Source organism: Vicugna pacos, chromosome 3 (genome assembly GCF_048564905.1).
Source record: "Vicugna pacos chromosome 3, VicPac4, whole genome shotgun sequence".
In the NCBI taxonomy this organism is placed as follows: Eukaryota; Metazoa; Chordata; class Mammalia; order Artiodactyla; family Camelidae; genus Vicugna; species Vicugna pacos.
This window is the reverse complement of record NC_132989.1, coordinates 9977937-9993117: the sequence shown is the minus strand read 5'-3', so window position 1 is coordinate 9993117 and position 15181 is coordinate 9977937. Positions and strand designations below refer to the sequence as shown.

Genomic DNA, 15181 nt, shown 5'->3' with positions numbered 1-15181 from the left:
GTGGGGTGTGTGTGTGTGTATGTGTAGGTATTAGGGTAGCCCCTGGGGTAGTGTCTATTTCACAGATGACACAATTAAGAAACAGAAGTACTTGTCCAAGGCCATGCAGCTAATAAGTGGCAGAGCAGGGAATTTAACACAAATCGGTGTGACTCCACAGCCCATGTCTTAACTGTGACCAGTTTTTGCTGCCTAGTAGAGTGGGTCAAAAGTCAACATACTCTAAGTGTCTTTCTGGAAGAACCAGAGTCAAGACACGAAGCTTCCGGTGTTACAAATTGCGTTCTCAGACCGTGGAACAGACATCTCGTTGCTAAGATCCGTTGCTCTCAGAAAATGAAATTGGATGGCACCTACTTCTAGCTCAGTCACACAAGTCGGGGCCCAACTGTTTCACCTTGATTTTTTTTTCCCTCAACCGGATGGAAAATCGGGCAATTCCTCAATTAAATGTCACCAACTCTCTTGCCTCCCCAGCGGCAGATGCCTCATTTCTCAGGGGTTTGGCAAAACTTCGCCTCTTCCGTATCCCATTTTCCTGGCTCAGCACTGGAAACATGGGGGCAAAGGCACAACTTTCAGCCAGGCTGGTTCTTGCTTCTTAAGATGTGCTCTTAGCAGAGAAAGAGCACTTCCACCACTTTGAAAAAGCTTCTTTCTTGTCACCTGGTGCATGACCATGGAGACCTCTAGTTCTTGTTCAGTATCTCAACCCATCTGGCACCGACTGGAAGGAAGGGAAATTTCTTCTTTGAATTGTAAATCAACACACCATTCCTACCCTTTTTAGAGCCAGTTAGGAAACAGGGTCAAATGCAAGACTCTTTAGAAAGGGATCATTACCATGTTTAGGGACCAAGACTTGGCCTCCATTTCAGTAAATATTAACTGTACTTTAGCAGTTTTGTACCACAGTTTTGGGCCAAGAGAAAGGCAAATCCCAGATTTGTCAGTTAATCAACAAACATTTATTCAGTGTCTACCAAGTAGAAAACACTGTGGCAAATACTGACGGGTTTTAAAACGGACTCTTCCCTACAGGGCCCTACAACCTATCTAGGGAGAGAAGTTAAAAATGTATTTAAATAGCTGAGGACTGAAGTTTTCTATATGCTCAAAGAGAAATTAAACACCCTACCTTTTCAGAGAAGGAGGATATTTGCTGTGGCTTGGAGAAATCAGATTAAGACTTCTTGGAGAAATTGGAATTAGGTCTTTCAGAAGAGGTAACATTCGGATAATTGGTGAGGAAGAAAGAATAAAACAGTTCAGGTAAGAGGGAGTGGAATGTTTCAGCCTAGAGCTTTGAGCACATTAGATACTAATAAAGGCTGTTAATAAAATAAAATTAAAACTTCATATTTCAGTCATGTCCCTCTACTGCCATGTCTGATGCTTTCCTAAATACTTCCATGTCAGAATAGAAGATGGTACTGTTGTGGAAAAATGTGTCACAGCTCGGTGTTACAGCTCAGTTGTGACAGCAGCCTGGATCCAGGCAAGAGACCAACCAGTACTTGGAGAGTACTTTAAATATTTAGAATACTAAAATAAATCATTTTATTATGCCAGCAGGCAGAGAGGAGTTAATACTCCATGCTCTGGACCCTGTCTGGAGGTTTACACAGGCCTTTATAGGCTGCCAGTTTTACACTTTGCAACATCATATGCAAATAAAGTATAACAGAAGTTGACCAACCAGGAACAAGCTTTGTAGAAATAGACCAATCAGGAGTGAGAGAAATAACCAATCAGGAATAAGGGGAATGGACCAATTAGGAGTGAGCTCCATGCAAATGAAGTACTACAAATGGACCAATCAGAAGTGAGAGTAGTAACCAATCAGGAGTGAAGGAAATAACCAATCAGAAGTGAGCTCAGGGAACCAATAGAATTTTAGGGGTAAGTAACCCATTTCAGAGACAAAAACTGAGATAGAGCCTCTGGGCCAGGGAACTGGATGGTGCCTTCATGAGAGTAGTGGCCCTGCTTGAGGGTCCTGTCGGTCTTTTTATGGGGCTTCCCGCCTCAGTACCACATGCCTTTTTAATGTTTAGAGGGATACTCTCTTAGGGAGGATGGATTCATTCACCCAGCAAGTCTTGTTTGAATCAGATTGAATCATGAGTTGCCTCAACTCAAAATGAATGGAAGCTCGGACCCAGGAGACAGATGATGCTTCTTGCTTTTCCTTTTTTGTGAAACAGGGCATCTATTAGTAGGTCTCCTTACTGACAGCTGTTTGATCATAATTGTGGCTGATTCCCTGGGAGAAAGATGGGACAGTGGAAATGGTTTAGTGTAAAGTATGAAGATCAGAAGCGTTCCATAGATTTACAGGATTTCTTTTCCCAAAGAAGGATTTGGCATCAATTTTTTAAAATAATACTTCATTTTTATGGAAGTAGTACATGTATATTGTAGAAAATTTGTGAATACAGACAAGCAAAATTAAGAATTAATCACATTCCTACCACTGAGAGCTCTAAACAATAATACTTTAATGCATATCTTTCCAGATATATATTATACATACACACACATTTTGGCATTTTTCACAACCTGAAATAATATTATACATATTATTTTGTGATCTGTGTATATTCAGTTCATAAACTTCACTTTTCCATTTCAGTTTTCATCTCATCTGATACCCAGACCTCATTCAGATTTCCCCAACTGAGTCAAATACATCCTTCAAGGCTGGTTTGCCTAAATCAGTATTTAATCCAGAACCACACATGCATCTGACTGTTTTATTCAGCTGGGGCTGGCAGAACAAAATACCAGAAACTGGGTGGCTTAACAATAAGAATTAATTTTCTTGCAGTCCTGGAAGCTGGAAGCCCCAGATCAGGGTTTGGGAGGCTCTGTTTCTGGTGAGAGTTGTCTTCCTGGCTTATAGATGGTCACTTTCTCAGTGGGTGCTCACATGGCCCCTCCATGTGCACATGTGCAGAGAGCGAGCCCAGGCACAAGCTGACACTAACCCCGCCCTTATGACACCATTTAAACTCGTTTACTTCCTTAGAGGTCCCATCTCCAAACACAGGGGTTAGGGCTTCAATATATGAATTTTGGAGGGACACAAACACTGAGTCCATAATAGGTCCTTAATTTACAATGTGTTAATTTCTGGTGTACAGCGTCATAATTCATTTATACACACACACACACACACACACACATGTTCCTTTTCATATTCTTTTTCATTATAGGCCATGACAAGGTATTGAATACAGTTCCCTGTGCTATAAGTAGAACCTAGTTGTTTGTCTATTTTATATATAGTGGTATTGTAGTCAGTATCTACAAATCCCAAACTTCAATTTACCCCTCCCTGCCTCCTTTTCCCCCTGGTAACCTTAAGTTTGTTTTCTATGTCTGTGAGTCTGTCTCTGTTTAGTAAATAAGTTCATTTTTAAACAAGTTGATTTGGTTCATTTGTGTCCTTTTTCTTTTTTCCAGAGTCTTCATATAATTGATATCATATGGTATTTTTCTTTTTCTTTCTGACTGACTTCACTTAGTATGATGATCTCCAGGTCCATCCATGTTGCTGCAAATGACATTGTTTTATTCTTTTTTATGGCTGAGTAGTATTCCATTGTGTAAATATACTACAGCTTCTTTATCCAGTCATCTGTCGATGGACACTTAGGCTGCTCCCATGTCTTGGCTATTGTAAATAGTGCTGCTGTGTCCTTATGACTCTTTAATCCAGCATAGTTCCTCTCCCAATTTTATTTATGACTTGATTTGTTGAAATATGTTAATCTTTCAAAAAACACAAAATTATGCTCTTATCCCTATAAACTGTTTAAAAGGCGGCCCTTTCATGATCAGTACAAAAGCTCAGTGTGGAACAGTGTGGGTTGAGGGTCAGAGTGTTTCTCTTGGCCAACTGCTAACTATTTGGGGTCTTAGGAACATCATCTTACTTTCTTGGGCTTCCTTTACTGAATTGGACCAGAATTCTTAAAATCAGAATGTATAAAGAAGAAGTATGGGATAGCGTGTTTATAACAAATTCCCCATAAGACTCTGATCCCAAGGCAAGTTTAGAAAGTAACAGGGTAGATCATATTTGATGGCTTTTTTTCACTTATGCTTCTGCTGGACACTGTCTATAAAAGTATAAACTATGTAACTCTCCTTAATTATAAGCCACATTAGATTCCTATGTCTGCTGCAACAAAGTGCCACAAATTTGGTGGCTTAACAATACATATTCACTATCCTACAGTTCTGGAGCGCAGAAGTCCTAAAATCAGCTATCAGCGGGTTGCTGTCGTCTGGATGTTTGAATGCTAGATAAACAAGGATTTTCTGTAGTTGAGTATCTCACACATCTTTTGGGAAACCTTTGTATTTATTTGACCACAACATTCAAGCATTTCCAAAGGCCTTTCTTCTTCATATACTTGCCTATATTCATGATTCTATTTCTTCTCACTTTCCTGACCTCCAAACAGTGTTTTTGTTTCTTAAGTAAAAATTAACTCTTGAATTATTCTGATTTATGAAATTCTATATTATGTTAGAAATACACAAAGAGGGATAGTAGTGGGTTGTTCTTTTTCTTAAAATAGAATCAAAATATGCAGCCGGGCCAGACCCTCTGCCTCAAATATAGTTTAAACTGGAAAATTCTGGGCAGCATGCGTGGGGTTTTTTTGTTTGTTTATTTTTGTTTTCTTTTTTTCACACACTCAGTTCATAAGTACGGTTCAAAATGAAGCTCTTTTGATCCCTCTCTCCTTTACCCTGTTGTCTGTAAGAAGGAGTCAAGACTAATTTAAAACAAGAATTTCTAGGCTCAAAGGAGTTACAAGATGTTTGCCTTCAGGTGATTTGGGAGTGAAACCTTTCTCCAGTGCTTTGCCTCTAGCAGTGCTGGCTTCTGTTGTTCTGCGAGTCCCCTACAGATGGATTCAGCCCCTAGGCTGTTTCTTTCTTTTCTTTTAAAGGACAAATTAAGGGAGTGTCTGATAGACCATGCAGAGATGAGATGCGTTATAACAATGGCTCCTTCTTAAGGTGTGACTTGTATCTTTGACATCTACGCAGGATACTTCTAAATTGGGTCTCTTCCAAATTACACTGGAGAAAACTGGAAAAGTGTTCATCCAAGACTCTGGCTTCTGTTCTGTCTCCCCTTCCAGTTAATGCCACAAGCAGCCCATTGCGAACAGGGATGTAATTAGAATTTAAGGTAAAGAAAAAAGTCTCTTCTTGTAAGTGAATATGGATCTGAAGATTGTTATCTGTGTTCAACCAGTCAGTGGCCCAATTTTAAAGGAATGCATCTCTCTTGTAACTTTACTATTGTTAGACGGTGAAGAAAGGAGGTTTCAGGGGACAATGTTCAGATTATATATTTTATAGGGAACTTACTCTAACAAACCGAATTTATCTAAAAATTAGATTTGAACAGGCACGACTGCTTTGTAGATAAGCAGCAGTCAGTAAATGTTTGCAGGACTTCAGTTGGGCATGATTCTTCTCTAGAGTCTGAGCCTTACATGCCAGTTCAGCCGTCAGGAGGGAGCCTGAAAAGTTAATTCATCATGCAGGTAATAAACCTCACTATAAGTAAAGCATGATATTAGATGCTTAGTGGAATAAAAAAAGAATAAATAGAATAACTGCTCTGACTTCTAAGAACCTAGAGAACACTGAAGTATATAAAAATCCATTTGAATTATATTCTTTTTTAAGGCTGGAAGAGAATTTATAAATCACTTCATCTAATACGTTACTTCTATAAATGCAAATGTAGACGAGACTCAGAATGTGTGGCAAAGTTGGGGTCAGATGCTGTTCTTCATATTCATTTTAACTGTATCACTTGGGCTTTCTTTGCAAGTGGCTTTGAAAATCTCCTTGTTGCAGTATCCATGGAGTGTGATGACTTGATACCTACTTAGTGTAAGGGTGGTCAAAGGAGTTTTATCAAGGGAGGGAGGAAACTAGCCTATAACCGAGTAGATTTGAAACAGTCTACATGGATTGTCATTAGAGTGATGGAAACTGTTATCCACAGAAAACAGTTTGGACGCTCAGTAATAAGGGAATGATTAAATGGACTATCTCATAACCATCAAAATGAAACTGTAGTAGAATAGTTAATAGTATAGAAAAAACATTCACGATGCACTTTAATAAAATTTTTTTTAAATTCACGATGTAGTATTATGTAAAAATATACACTGCATTATAATAGCATCCCATTAGTATATGTATTGCCTGTCATTTGATGCAACAACCACTTCTTCAAACCTGTCCTAAAGATGAATTTGCAAAACAATGAAAAGATGCAAATAAAAGACAGTTTTTTGCAACAGTGTTTATAATAGCAAAAGACTGGAAACAACCTCCAAGTCCATCATTAGGGACACATGGGGAGTTACATTGGTGTCATTGAGATCCAGGGTATTTTGTATATGAGAAATGCAAAATGATTGTGAGACAGAGGGGTTTAAACAAAATCACTATCGTTCTGAATTTGATTTGTAAATATCAGTTTGAACTTATGGTGACTTTCTCTGGAAACAAAACAAATTTAGTGGGTCTGTCCTCTGAGAGGGGTTAGAAAAAAACGAGCACCAGTAAGTAAGCTGGGCTTTTTGGAGATATGACTGATTCAGGTCTGAGTTAGAAAATGTATGAACAGAATATGTCATCTTGTCATACAGGGAAGCAGGCTGACCAGCAAAGGCTACTGAGGATATGTTAGAAGGGGCCAGAAGGCAGCTTCAGTACGTTCCTGCAGCCAAAGATGGGAGGGTTTTAGCTTCAATAAGGGTAATAGCTGGAATGATTGGAAAATGGCAAATATATTTACATCCCTGCCTCCATAACAGTGTTTAAAAAAACAAAACAAAACGAAACAAAACAAAACAAAACAAAAAAACTATTCACCTTTGGAGTATGATTGGGAACCAACACATTATTCTGAAAACTAATAAAGGGAAAAATTAAGCAGTTATCCTGTCTGTCTTATACAGATGATACCTCGGAGGAATCAAATAATTGATAAGGAAGGGATGCTCTTTTTTAAAAATGCTAAGTCTGTATATAAGGAAGGAGATAGAATTAGACTGTCACCATTCTGTAATGCTTAATGCAATAACAGATCTACAGAAGCTGATAACATCACACAAAGGGGCAACAAGATTCTATGTGCCTCTTAATAGAAGACTCCTCTACCTATGATGTCATCCCTGCCCCCAAAATGAACCTGATTCTGATCAAGCCTTTAGATATAATTCCCCACTTATATTAAATACAGGATACGTTGGGGCATGTTAAACTTTACCATGAGGGTAGAGTATTAGCTACCCTGGGCAAAACTTGAGGAGACAAGCAAGTTTCTTCTAGTTTCTTCTAAAAAGGTTTGGAAGAAAAAAGCTGAAGCAAGAGAGAGAGGGAAACTATCGTTTAAAGAGGCTGAAACCCAGTGAACCTCAGACTTTAATTAGTGTTCATGTGCATCACCTGGGTTCTTGTTAATATGCAAATTCTGCCTCAGTTGGTCTCGGAGGCAGAGTGTCTGCATTTCTAACAAGGTCCCAGGTGATGCCTATTGCTGCACACTTTGAGGAGATAAGATTTAAGAGACCCACCAACCCATATGTTTACCCTGAGTTAAACAGTTCACCTAGAAAATTCATGAGACAGTGGAAAGATGAATTTTAAATATGGATGTTTAATGATATGAACAAACTATTGTTAAATGTGTAAGTGAAATAATGGTATTAGATTGTGATTAATGAAAAGCACATTTATTTTATAAAAACACATGATGGAATGTTTCCAGTTGAAATGATATGTCTAGGATGGCTTCAAAATAACCTGGAGAAGGGGGAAACTGGATAGGAGTATAGATGAAATAAGTTTAGCCAAGAATTATTAATTGTGTGGAGTGATGGGTGCATTGGATTTTTTTTTTACACTAGCCTGCCTGCTTTTGTATATTTTTGAAAATTTCCATGACAGGTTATTTTAAAAATATCTATTGCCTGTGCAGAGGAAAAAAAAAGATTAGAAATATAGTCTTCAAAATGTAATAGTGGATGTAGGTGATTTCCATTTTCTTCGTGCTGCCCCGTACTGTCCAAATTTCTACAAGTGTATTACTTTTAAAATCAATAAAGTTGCTGCTGTTTAGAGGGAGAGGCCACTGATTATTGGCCCAGCTGAAGCTGGCTAGTTTTAATCAAGCAAAACCCAGCCCTGGCTAGAGGAACACAGGTTGATTTAATTAAGGTAGTTTCCCAGCGTGCACCGCGTCGGGAGAGAGCGGGAGAGAGCAGACGAGAGAGCGCGCGCCGGAGAGAGAGGAAGCGAGCAGGAGGGTGAGAGAGCTGGAGAGAGGGCGACAGAGAAAGCTAGCAGGGGAGAGAAGCGGAGAGAGGGAGAGAAAAAGAGAGGCCGAGAGGGAGAGAAACCAGGAAAAGGAAGGCAAATTTATTTAGCTGCTTCCTCTGCTAAGGAAACTTACACGGTGAGAAGAGGCTTGGTTTACCGCAAGGATGTAGCCTCAGAACTAAGGACTTGAGAGCTGAGGGAGAAAAGTTTGAGAACTCTTGAGCCAAGTTATTTTAAACCTTTGCCAGAAAAGCTGCCTTAGAAATCCAAGCGCGCGGCAAACATCAGACTCTGCTAGCCGGCAGTGCCACCTGGACTGCGCTGTCTTCACACGTGTTTGTTACCCGTGGCTCTGTGACGTGTGTAAGGTAAGAGAATGCAGTGACTTTAAGCCCCACAGGCTTTTTGTTTGTTTGAGGGAGGTAATTAGGTTTATTTATTTATTTATTCTTAGAGGACTTGCTGGGAATTGAATGAACCCAGGCCGCATGCGCGCTACTTGGGCATGCGCGCTACACCTTAAGCTGTACTCTGTCCCCCAACCCAGCCCCACAGGCTTTAGAGGCAACAGGATTTGGGTTCAAATCCCGGCTCTGCCACTGAGGTGCTAAGCAGTAGTGAAAAGGGGGTTTGTCTTATTAAGCTTTGTCTGTTGGTAAAACAGAAATAGCAGTGCTTTTGTACAGGCTAAGAAATACAGTGCCTAGAAATGGTACCTATGCGATAAACATTGTTCTTACGGTTATTGTTAGTATGAAAGATCTACACCTGACATCTAAACCAATCTTGAATCATTTCCCACTTTGCGGACTTTATCTTTTTCTTTCTCTTTTTTAGCTGTTAATGGACCTCAAATTTGACTCTTTTCCTCAAAAGAGTGCTGAAATGTTCTCAAATCATAAGTTATCTTTATGCATATGGTTGTCACAGAACTGTTAAGGTCATGTATTTTCCCAAGAGGCTCCTGATAAAATCCTATATAAAATAGAAATAAAGAAAAAAAGAACTCTTGTTTCAGAATAATTGTCCTTAATTTTTAGCCTGGGCTTTTTGTTTAAATGATTTTTAAAAGTTAGATTGCCAGTGCACCAAGCAGTCCAACTGCTTACTTAAGTAACTTCCTGGAATAAATAACTGCTGGGGGGCAGGAGTAGAAGCAGTAGAAAGTGAGGATAAATGGGAAATCGAGAGTTGGATCCCAGAGAGCCTTGAATGCCTTCAGATCGATATGCATTGAAGCACCTGCTGAAAATTTTTGAGTAGGAGTGTAATTGATAAAGATTGAAATCCAGTAAGATTTCTTTGGAATTGTTTTTTAATCTGTATAATCTGTATGTTGTAAGTGTAGAGACTGGGAAAGAAAAGATAGAAAAAGTTTGGAACAGCTCATAGACTGTTTCTGTCGTCAAAGCCAGAGGACTGTAGACTAAAAGTAAGATGGTAGAAGAGAGGATTATTTGGTTGGTATCTAAGGCTCTTCACATATTGTTTGTTTTTGATGAAGTTTTATCTGAGACTTCTTGGAAGCTGAATTGATGAGACTAGATGTATAGAAAATGGGTGCTCGCAAGGAAAATTGCGTAACTTCATTAACGCTGGAATCTGTTGGTTTAATAATGGAAAAAGGGAGTAAGATCAAAAAATTTGGTGATGATGAATTCAGGGTGGATCCAGTGTGGTCTGAATACTACTGTTTTATTCTATATGTTATAAATATAAATATGGGGAAATAAAAGATTTTTTTTACTAAAAAATTAAAATATGACATAAGAATTTTGATGATTAAATGCATTTAACTGAGGTAGCAGAAAATTGATGTCACAGTTCTTCTGGAAGCAAAACAAAGCCATAAGAAAGGGTCACCAAGATGTGTGTTTTCTCTATAGGCAACCTCGGTCTGACACGACCAGTTCCTACTACTGGACTAGCAGGTTCTCTTTGTCTTTGCTCCATGCCTGGACTCCCAGGAAAACTGATTTAAATTATTTTCATTTCAAGACTTCATCCTCATCTAAACCAAACCACTAGTCTCAAAAACACGTTTTTAATTGGGATGGTTATTGTCAGTAGAAAATAAAATATCCTATAAAAGTGTGTCTGTAAGGAATATAACTTCTGCCCAAAAAGCACCTTTTCTCGCTAAAATTTTCTAGGAGTTCATCCAATATGATTACAGGCGCTCCAGGCTGTGCCCAATCTCTATGATTCTTCAAGGCTAGGAGACCATATGCCTTGCCTTTTAGCTGATGTAGCTGATGACCCTGGAGTAGAAACAAACAAAAACCTTAAAATCCAACATCAAACAAACAAAACATAATTGGAAAAAAGAGACAGAAACGGGGATTCATGAAATCTGTTAGGTCCTGTGCCTGTTTCCTGTGGGCTGGCTTCCTGATTTCTTTTAGGATTTACATGTTCTCAGGCCTGACCCTAGAAGGTAAAACTCAATCTTCCCTCAGAATAGCAAAGCTGCAGAGATGATTTTCTCACATCTGAACTCAACTGCTAGTATGTGAACTTGTTATTTTCAGTATGTACAAGTGAACAAAGTAAAAGAGAAAAGGGCTTTATTTGCCAGGAAGGTTCTCTTAACCTATTAACTATTAACTGAGGCTGGAGGAAGCCCTACCAGGTATGTTACATTTAGTAGATTAGTAGGTGTTTTACAGCTGTATCTTATTCTGCCCCTGTGCTGCCTGACCGCTCTTCTGGATCAGAGAAACCCAATATCGCTGGCTAAAGGATGCATTGAAATTCATAGAACAGAGTTCTTATCCCGAGTTCTAGTCAGGAATAAGGATCCAAATAGCTTCAGTGTCTGCCTTAAAGGACTGAAGGAAAAGATCTAAAAATAAACCCATTGCATGAATGTTAATGAATTGGACCCCTGAGTAGAAATAAAGCTATTTTCAGAGGGAAGTGTTAAAATGTAGGAATCAGAGCATGAATTCGTGCTATGCCAGGTGGTAGTAAGGAACAATGCATAATTGCTGTTAAATAATTGGGAAGAAATAGGAAACTAGGAGCAGGAGAAATTTAATGTAAAGGGAAAGTAAGAAGCAAAGGCAAGAAACATCTGATGGGTTATCTGGATCTTTCCATAGGTGATCTGACCGATTCGGGGATGTGTGTCAGGGGTGCTCTTACAGGCGACATTGCATTGTGTTATAGAATAATGCTGTCCTAGAAAATTGCAACTGAAAGATATTTGGTAATGATCTATTCCAGGGGTTTTCAACTTTTTTTAACTGGTAGAATTCTTTCCTTAGAAATTTCATTCATAGATGAATAGCAAATCATTATATTATACACTTGAAACATTACATGTCAGTTACGCCTCAATTAAAATAAATCTCACTGAAACCATTGTCTAACCCACAGCCTTCCTTTCTCAACCTTCTCCACCTGCAATGGTCTGAAATGCCTTTGTGAACTGTAAAATTCCATAGGATATGGCCATAATGCCCCCACCTTCCCTTTTTTTTTCTAATTTTATAAGTGAAATTCAAGAGCCTAGCTTATGGAAAATTCCGGGAGGCTATAGATGGCAAACTTAGATGAGATGTTCTGTCTCCTGTATCTTGTCTAATCTCACCTCTGTTACATCACACTATCCCTCAAAGTTTCTGTTCTACTGAAATCTGCAATGATAATATGACGGTAGGATTTCTGATGGATTTTGGTGAGTAGAAAGCAAAATGGTAGGCAAGGAAGCCGTATTAAGAGCCGTCTGTAACATTCCAAATATGAGGTAAGATGGATATTAGAATAATATTGGTAGGGACAGTACAGAATATTTGTTACAGAAATCTCACAGAGGCAGAGTTGATGAGATCTCGTGGTTGGCTAGAAAAATGTGAAGAGTCCATTGCATGATACTCATTTTTGTCATTTTCCGCATACAGTTTATCTCCAGATTTTAACTGTTGACCATGATGGTAATCTGAATAGCAGTTCAAAAGCTGTTGTCGGCTTTGCAGCTTCTACACAGACAGAATCCCATACTGGTCTGTTTGACTATTTCAAATCTGAAATCTTTTCCAGATTTGTCCTTTTGATGTGAAAATATCATAGATCAGTAGAACTTATTTTGGCTTTGGGTGCTTGTTTTAAAATGAAGCAAGCTTGTTTAGAAACTCCAAGAATGGTCATAACTCTTTTTTTGTGGTTGGTCTGCTGAAACAGGCAGAGATTTCAATCCCTTGGAAAATCGTTGAGGTGGTTCTCTGCCATTTCTGATATGGTTGCTTCAAAACTCACAGGTTTCTTCTTGTATGCTCTCTTCCTCCATGTGTCTTTGCTTTGATACAGCAGGAAGTTTTTTTCCTCCCCTTTCACTGCTATTTTTGTTCCTGTTTTTTGTTTTCTGGGAATAATCTTAACTTATGCTCTTTCAAATGGGTGCTTCATTTACCATAGTTTTATGTGGTCTATAGTATAAAACTTCACTACCTTTCTCAGTTCAGAATAAACCTCTCAATACAAAAGAAGTATTTAAAAGAATTTCTAAGAAGTCTGGGGAGGATGGAAGTGAGAAAAGTAGAATTCTGCTGAAGCAGTATCAGAGACCGAAATCAGTCCCCAGATTTGCTTAAAGTTGCTAGCTATAATGTGATAAATTTTGGTTTGTTTGGCATCTCTTGATACAGGCATTATATCAGCAGTAGATAATCGTACTCTTCCCCAATTCCTTCCCACCTTTTAAGCATTTTAATTTTTATTCGAACTTTTGTAGGTTTTACAATAATGGATTGCTCTAAACTTGGGCAGTATGTATCCAGGTAATAACTTGCAAAAAGAGTTAGAAAAATGAGGTATGTTCTAGCTCCCCTGTGTGCATTTGCTGGAGACACTCTGATTATGTCTGGGCTTGCAGTGACTTTACAGGGGAATAAAATAACTGCAGTTTTTTCAGCATTTACCATGGGCTCAACACTGGGCCAAGTGCTTTACATGTAATACCTATGTTAATACTGCTAAGACCGTCAGGAAAATATGATTATCAATCCCATTACATGTTTGGGGAAAATATATTTCAGATAGGTCAAGTAAGCTGCTCAGGTCACAGAAATGATTTCTTGGACTGGGTTCTCCTGAAAGCAGCACTGAGACAAAGGTAGTTTTCTGGGAAATTACTCCTAGAGTGTGAGTGGAATTACAAGGAGTGAAGGAGAAAACCAACATGTGGCTGTTACTGGGCTGGCCACCATGAGGAAGTCTTTTGTTAGAACTTGCTGAAAGCATAGTCTGGGGAACTTTAGGAAATGCATCTTGAAACCATCCACTTCCGGGATGAAAGGGAAACATTTATTCATTGGCTGGTGTCCTGCCCTGAGTTCTGGATTGTACATTTCTGGGTGCCATGCAGGTTCCCAGTAGGGTTTCCCACCATGATGTCAGAGAAGTCCTTGCAACAGGTACATATCAAGGGCAAGGTGAGATGTTACAAGTTTGCATGGCTATGAAGCTGGATAAAGCCTGCTTGAAACTGATTGTTCCAGCAGTGGCTGGAATAAGGGGTGGGTTGAACTGTGGTTCATGGGAGGAACCAGGTGTAGCTGGTTCCCAAAGGAACCAAGTTTTAAACATGAGCCAGTCTGATTCCAAAACCTGTTCACTTCACCCCCATATGTTGCAATCTTCAAAAGCAATATTGGACTCTTTAGATTTGTTCTTCTGGGATCTGTTTTAAGCATATGATCGTCTTTCTTGATGGAAAAGAATGCCTTGACTGGGATGGAATGTAGGTGCAGGTGGTCTCCAGCACTTCTCAGCATCTTTGCCTCCTTTTCCTTTCTTGCTGCTTTTGGGGCCCTGGTCATGCACTGCCATTCCAGTCCCCATGTGGCCCATTCTTGTCATGTAACATGCATCACACTTGTGACCTGTCCCTTCCTGTAACAACATTCCTGTTGCAGTCATAGTATGATGGTGGTGGAAAAAGCCTGGAGTTTGGAGTCCAACCTGCATTTTAAATATTCTTCTACCTCAGAGAGTGGGACCTCGACCAAGTCATTCTCCCTCCTCTGGGGACTGAGTTTGTTATTTGCCAAAGGGGAGATAGACTTCCTACATGACATGATTATATATAAAAGGAGTAAGGATGAAGCGGGGGAAATGTCCCTGAAAAGACATGGCTAACTGCCTTTTCTTATCACCTCCCTCACTCCTCCCCCTCCTCAATCCTTTCGTCCTGTTCTGGATACTTTGGGGACTGATGCCCTTAAACAGATTTAGGTGAGACGTGTGGCTCAATATGACCTTTCTCTGACAATCTTTGGCTTCAACTTGCTGAACTGAAAAGATGTGGTAAGAATAAGTCACCACTTGGCAAACTCCTTTCTGTTCTGTAAGACCCGTGTTAGATGTCAGGGCTCTGTGAAGCCCCACCCCACCACAGCCCCCGATGGACACCTCGGAGCACAATCAGTTGCCTACCTCTTCCTTTTTTCAGTAACTTCCCTTTCTAACCCCAGCCCTCTTGTTTGTGTTTTTATGGAGATGAAAGAGGACAGTTCAGCAGCAAAATGTTCCTGCAGTTAGCAGTAAGGCCCAGATCAACCTCGGGCATGTTCAATTTATTCTTCAGGATCAACATTTCTGTTTCTTTTTTTTTTTAATTTTAAAATGTTATTTTAATGTTTAATTTTTTTAATTGAAATGTAGTCAGTGACAATGTGTCAATTTCTGGTATTCAGCATAATGTTTCAATCATATACATATCTATTCGTTTTCATATTCTTTTTCATTACAGGTTATTAGAAGGTATTGAATATAGTTCCCTGTGCTATACAGAAGAAACTTGTCC

General features: G+C 39.2%; 1 protein-coding gene across 8 annotated transcripts in view; it reads left to right on the top strand.

The window, feature by feature from the left end:
- The window catches only part of SGCD (sarcoglycan delta), a 1022496-nt gene that overhangs the window by 460572 nt on the left and 546743 nt on the right, over positions 1-15181 (top strand). The window contains exon 1 of one of the 8 annotated variants that reach the window (XM_015245785.3): positions 8365-8741. The exons of the other annotated variants lie outside the window; for them this stretch is intronic. The gene's annotated coding sequence lies outside the window, so the exon portion shown is untranslated. Of the gene's footprint in view, positions 1-8364; positions 8742-15181 lie in introns of those variants that run through there. 8 annotated transcript variants of the gene reach the window in all.